Genomic DNA, 6770 nt, shown 5'->3' with positions numbered 1-6770 from the left:
TTTTAAGACTGAACTGCATCTTGGTTGGGCATTAATAAAATCTTAGAATAAAGCATTTCCCAGAGCTTCTTCTTTCAATATTACTGAAAAGTTATTATCCAAATAATTTAAGGCCTAAACCTTTTCCTGCTGATGTCTGTAGTTCTGGCACTTTTTTCTTGCTTCAGGATCCTCAAAATTTATTTTATTTATATCACAGTGGCATTCTGAAGTTTCTAGTTCCAAAATATCTATGGACAGTCTGTGGTACCTCTTTTGATATCAAAGAATCCTAGACAGAAATGGGACTGGATAACTTCACATGAACTTTATTACAGCTTCTTAATGTCAGCTTGTCTTAGTTCAAAGTGTCTATACCTCCCTCCCCCACTGCTCAGCTTGACTGTGACAAATGACTGGAGACTCCAGAAAGTTAACTGAGATTATCATCAACTCCGATTTTGTTCAATGCCTGTTGTTCTTCACTTTATCGGGGAAAAATGCAATGTCTTGACAAGCAGATAAAGAAGTATATAAAGCAATAAAGATAAAGAGCAATTTAGCCAGGGACTTCTGTAGGCTTCATGGCATCACTGGAGACATATCTGAGGTTTGTTCCTCTAGCTTCATTGCTGACATTGCTGATGTTGCTAGAGGGAGTTTAGGCATCTCCAACTCAGTGAGGCAACTGTTTAGTAACCAAGAGCATCATTAGTGTCCATGGGCCAGCAGGTAGTGATGAGGATCTGAAAAGAGAGGAAAACACTGGCAATTATATAGAAATGCAATTTCATTCCTTGCTGTCAGAATCATAGAATCCCAAAATGGCTGAGATCGGAAGGACCTTTAGGTCCATCTGGTCCTGCTCAAACAGGGCCACCTAGAGCAGATAGTGCTCAATAACATATCCATCCAGGCTCAAGAACAACCACACTACTCCCACTGAAAATGTTTTTCAATGCTGCCCATAGTACTTCCTCAAAAGGAACACCCAGTGGCTGGATATCTCGATCTGGGCATTTCTACATAGTAATTATTCATTTTCTTTGCCATAGGTCCTGTAATCAGAAATTCCCCAAGATGACTACACCATTCTGTTTTCAAACACACGCAAAGAAGAACAACAAGGATGGTGACAGGAAGAAAAGACAGAAAAACAGAAAAGAAGACATATGAGGACTAGCTGAGGGAATTTGAGTTGTTTAGTCTAGAGAAAAAGAGGCTGAGGGGGGGAGCTCATTGCTCTCTACAGATACATGAAAGGAGGCTGAAGTGAGGTGGTTGTTATTCAGGTGACACATGACAGGTGTTGTGTTTTGACCCAGCAGGCAACTCAGCACTGCACAACCATTCACTCACTCTTCGCCTCGCCTCCTCCCAGTGTGATGAGGAACCATTAAAAAAAAAAAAAAGTCATTGAGATAAAAACTATTTACTAAAACAGAGAAGAAAATGAAAAGTAGTAGTAATGATAATAATAATTAATGATAATTAATATCAATAATCATCATCATATTTACAAAACAATGCAATCGCTCACCATCCGCCAACCAATGCCCAATCAGTCTTCAGGCAGTGGCAGCCACTCCCCAGCCACAGAATCATTGAATCATAGAATCCTCAGAGTTCAAAGGGACCTTTAAAGGTCATCTCATCCAACTTCCCTGCAATTAACAGGGACATGCACAACTAGATCAGGTTGCCCGGGGCCTTATCCAGCCCCGCCTTGAAAGTCTCCAGGGATGGAGCATCAACCACATCACTAGGCAACCTGTTCCAGTGCCCCACCACCCTGACTGTTAAATACTTTTTCCTCATATCTAACCTAAATCTACACTCTTTAAGCTTGAAGCTATTCCCCCTTGTTCTATTACTACATACCCTGATAAAGAGTCTGTCCCTTTCCTCCTTGTAGACCCCCTTTAGATACTGAAAGGCCACTGTTAGATCATCTCAGAACCTTCTCCAGGTTGAACAGCCCCAGCTCTCTCAGCCTGCCTTTGCAGGAGAGGTGTTCCACCTCTTGGATCATTTCTGTGGCCCTCCCATGGATGCACTTGAACAGGTCTATGTCTCTTCTGTCTGAGGACTCCACATCTGGACACAGTACTCCAAGTGAGGTCTCACCAGTGCAGAGTAGAGTGGCAGAATCACCTCCCAGTGCTGGCCACCTCTTCCAGTTTAATAATTCTGTGTGATGTTGTAGTGTATGAAATACCCCTTTGGCCAGTTTAAATCAGCTGGCCTGGTTCTGTCCCCACCTACCTCCTCCTGCCCCCCCAGTTCCCTCACTGGCAGGGCAGTACCAGAAGGTGAAACTTCCTTGACTCTGAGCAGCACTGCTCAGCAGCAACTAAAACATCAGTGTGCTATCCTAAAGCCCCTAAAGCTGAAAAACAGCATCATACCAGACACCATCAAGGAAAATAAACTGTATCCCAGCTGAAACCAGGGATGAAAAAAGATGAGAAAAAAGTCTCAAGTTTTGACAGAGGAGGTTTAGATTGGATATCAGGAAGAATTTCTTCACAGAGAGGCTGCCCAGGGAAGTAGTGGAGTCCCATCCCTGGAGTTATTTAAGAGATATGTGGACATGGCACTGGGAGACATGGTTTATTGACAGAGTTCATAGGTCAAGTCAGGTTGGACTTTATGACCTTGAAGATCTTTTCCAACCTAGCTGATTCTATTACTCCGTGATTTCCACATTTGCAGGAGAATATCTTAGTGATGAAGAGTTCTTATGGCAGTACTTTGCATGAATACAGTTTTTGGGAAGAGATGTCAATTTTCATGCTAAGGAAAGTGGGGCTGACATGGAAAGACTTTCACTCCTCCTGTCACTTCAGATGCATACATGCTGTCATTTATTAGACAATTCCAAAAGTATTCTGGGTTTTCTGCCAACCAGCAAGACAAGGGGTTTAAGCTGAATGGCAGTTTTAGAGAGATGTGACCATTTCTGCAATGGTTTTGAAATACTAAATGTTAGAAATAGCTGTATAGACAAATTCAGATTACAAGCATTAAAGCCTTAAACAGGGATATCCTTTAGTAAATAAACTCACTTTTCCAGCTAGTCTTTGTAGTTTCCCATAGCCAAGGATTACCCAAGTGTGTCATAAAGGAAACATTCCACTTGCAGACCATTAATTGAGGAACACTGAAGTGTTAATTTTGCTTATTTTTACTGGAGATAACTTCATCTAAATCTTGCATTTTCTTGTCTTTGCTCTCAAAAATAATCAGATAAGATGATTGGTTGAATGAAACTTTTGCAACTTGACTGAATTGAAGGATAATTTACTGCAGTTCACCTAGAAGCAGCAATTTCAAAAAACGCTTAAAATCTCTCCTTGGCACTTTTGAGTCTTACAAATATACTCATGTAAGTTTTTTTCCCCCTGCATTTTGTAATCTGTAGGTCTTTGCAATATCTGTCAAGATATATTTTTTTACAACCTGAACATAATATTTGAATAAGGCTATCAACAGTGGACAGATCCTGGAAGGCAAAATCTACTAAGGCTGGCATTTTCCAAAGAATGATGGGACCTTGGAGTCCAATTTCCACAGCCCTCCAGCCTATTATCTTGCTGATCAATCACTTCCATATGTAGTATTTGATGCTAAACATTGAAAACAATCCACATTTTACTGCCAGCACCAAGCGCATGAGAAACAAAACACACTGAAAAAACTATTATGCAACTGGAAACAGAAAGCAGTATAAGGCTGCCTGATGGTGAAAAACAGCAAGAAGCCCAGCACTGTAGCTCTTTTCCTGGAACCTAGCACCACCAAAGACTGTGGCTGTAGGCAGTGGTGACTGAAAAATAATGACAGAATGACACACAGTCACTCTCAGAAGCTTCTTCACTTGGTGTCACTGTGGAAAGACCTTGCATAATATTGCCGATTAATTGCATCAGGCTTGAGATGAGAACATCAGAGGGTAGAGGTGTGGAAAGAGGACATTACCGTAGGCTCCCTCCAGGCAAGGGCATCATGAGAGGCTTTTTGTATTACAGCGAAAGATCATAACATTTGTAGATTGTAGGGACAGAGAGGACTGCCAGAGAGGAATAAGGTTGGGACACTACTTGAAATGCTGCCTGAGGTAACACTGATGCACCCTTGAGCTTTTTAGAACACAGATATCCATTATTTATTGCATCTTTTGTTTGTAAGAATATCTCAGACCCAAGCTAGAGACATGTATTTGAGGCTGGGGGAAATAGGCTGGATCCATTCTCCATAGCCATGGTTCTACCTTCTGTTAGGTCTCCAAAGAAATAAAGCAATCCCAAAACCTTTGGGAACACTAGCAGAAAATTCCTCCCTCATTTAAACAAAAGACTGAGTACCTCCTATGCATAATTCCACCAGTCTCCTTCAGCTGAAATCTTGTATAAGTCAGCTCAGGGATAATGATGAGAGCTGTGGCGATGCTTCCCAGAACAGAGGGTAATACAGCGTGCTGTTTCTTAATGGGAAGAGTGAAGAACTTTTGTCAGGAATTTACAAAAATGAACGTAGGTCTGGGGCAATCTAATCTAGTACTTGATCTAGAAGCTAGCAACCCTGCCTGTGCGGGGGGATTGGAACTAGACGATCTTTGAGCTCCCCTCCAACCCAAGCCATTCTGATTCTATGACCAAAGACAGCAAGTTGGAAGATGGAGGGGTGGATGGCAGCAGCATTTATCTATTGAAGACTGCTGATATCAAAGATCAGTCTTGGCTCAGTATCGACAGATATCATAAAACTACCATGTGCAATTACACACAATCTGCGATGTGCATTTCGTAATAAAACCAGAACTACTACTCCACAGTTACTGACTTCATTCACAAACTATAAGCATGATCATCCCAAGTCAAAATTAAGATCATTGTCTAGCAACAGCAAAAAAATATTCTGTTCTCCTGATAGGTGTTTACAATCTTTTCAAAGCTGATTTAATTAGTGAGATTTTATTTTGCTGATGACATTAACCTTGGCAGGAGGAAAAAAACAACAACCCAGAAACAAAGAGAGAAAAAATGCTGTTCCAGAAAAGCAAAATCCATGAATCTGACCATAGTAGGTTTTTTTTTTTTTCATTAGTATTCTAAATAAATAACAGTAAATTTCTACTGAAACACTGTATTTTTATTTTATGCATTTAAAACAGGCTAAGAACAACATGGAAGCGATAAGCACTGCTTTTCCTCTTTTGCATAAGAATTACAAATATAAAAATTTATATCTGACCCTTACATTCCTAAAGCATTTATTAAAATCACATGCAAAACCTGATCCTACTGAAAGCACAATCTACACAAAGCACCTTTGCTCTACTTGGCTAAAGAAGGAGAAATAATCCATGTGTTGGTCCCTATTTGCAAGCCATTTCTAAGAAACAAATACCTTAATCTTAGCAACAACAGGTCTTGGTATTTCCAACCGGGAGCTTTTAACAGAGAAGGCTTTTTGGAAAAGTTAAAACCTAAGCAATCAATTTTTCAAAGGCTCTTTTGTGTATTGAATAAGGGTTCTGCTTCAAGAAAGCTAGAAGAGTCCAGATATGCGTGGCACTCATTGACTTCAATCCAGTGTGGAAGAAATCAGCCCGTTGCCTTTCCTCACTGACAGTTGAACACAACACTACCAAAGATGCTGTACTCCTTGAGGACCAAGATCTCACAGCCTCACTTGCAAGGGTAGCACCTTTTACCATCTTGTTTAGATCAATACAGAATGGAGGCAACCTCTGGCCTTAAGTTATGCATTTATTTGTGATTTATAATGCTTGTTCTTTATAAGACCTGGCACAGCAGTCATATTAATACCATATATTGGCTTGGCTTTCAGACACTGGCCCATCCGTACATCTGACTTTCAAATGGGGAGAAGAATCCTCTTGAGAATTCATGAAACATTTTGCCAGAGGAAGTGAATCACTGCTTAGGTCTGCCACTTCTGCTGTGGGCCAGGCACAAGGTTTCCTACATACCACTGCAAAGTAACTAGGAGAGTGGTATTCATCAAGGACAGCACATGGAGCTCAGACAAGAGAGCTGCTCCGAATGTAATGCCTCCTATTTTATATGTTGGCACACTACATCAGAGGCGAATGGTGGTATGGCAGTAGAGGCTGAACCTTCTCACCAATATTCCAGTACATTTTGTTGCTGTGTGACAGATGGCAGCAGAGGGGCAGTCTGACAAAATGGCATCTGACATGGAAGCACATATGAAACAGAAGAGCGTCACTGAATTCCTTCACATGAAAAAAATGGCACCCATTGACATTCATTGGCAATTGCCGAACATTTATGGAGACCAAACAGTGGACATGAGCACAGGAAGGTGGTGCACAGTGCATTTCTGCAGTGGCAACAGCAATGCGAAAAACAAGCCATGTTCCAGACAACCATGCAGATTTTAACCTGCACAGCATGCAGTCTCTTGTTCATCGCTGGTGAAAATGCATAGCTAATGGTGATGATCATGTTGAAAAACGGTGCTTCATAGCTGAGAAATTGCTCTATCAAATAGAGTTATTGTGCTTTTTGTATCTGTTCAGTTTCCATAGAAATAAATAGAAGGCATTGCTTTTGGAGCAACCTACATACATAATATCTGAGGGAGATAAGGGGAAGTAGCTTTTGATGTGTTACTTCTTCACATGACCCATCAGCAGGGATAAGAATACTTATTTTCCCAGGCATTCCCCCAGATGGAAACATTTACCGACAGAAAAGAATTTCTCCCTTTGAAGTCCAGGAAAATCAGAAGTATTTAGG

The sequence above is a fragment of the Meleagris gallopavo genome, chromosome 3, assembly GCF_000146605.3.
Source record: "Meleagris gallopavo isolate NT-WF06-2002-E0010 breed Aviagen turkey brand Nicholas breeding stock chromosome 3, Turkey_5.1, whole genome shotgun sequence".
NCBI lineage: Eukaryota > Metazoa > Chordata > Aves > Galliformes > Phasianidae > Meleagris > Meleagris gallopavo.
Note: the sequence above shows the minus strand (reverse complement) of the source record.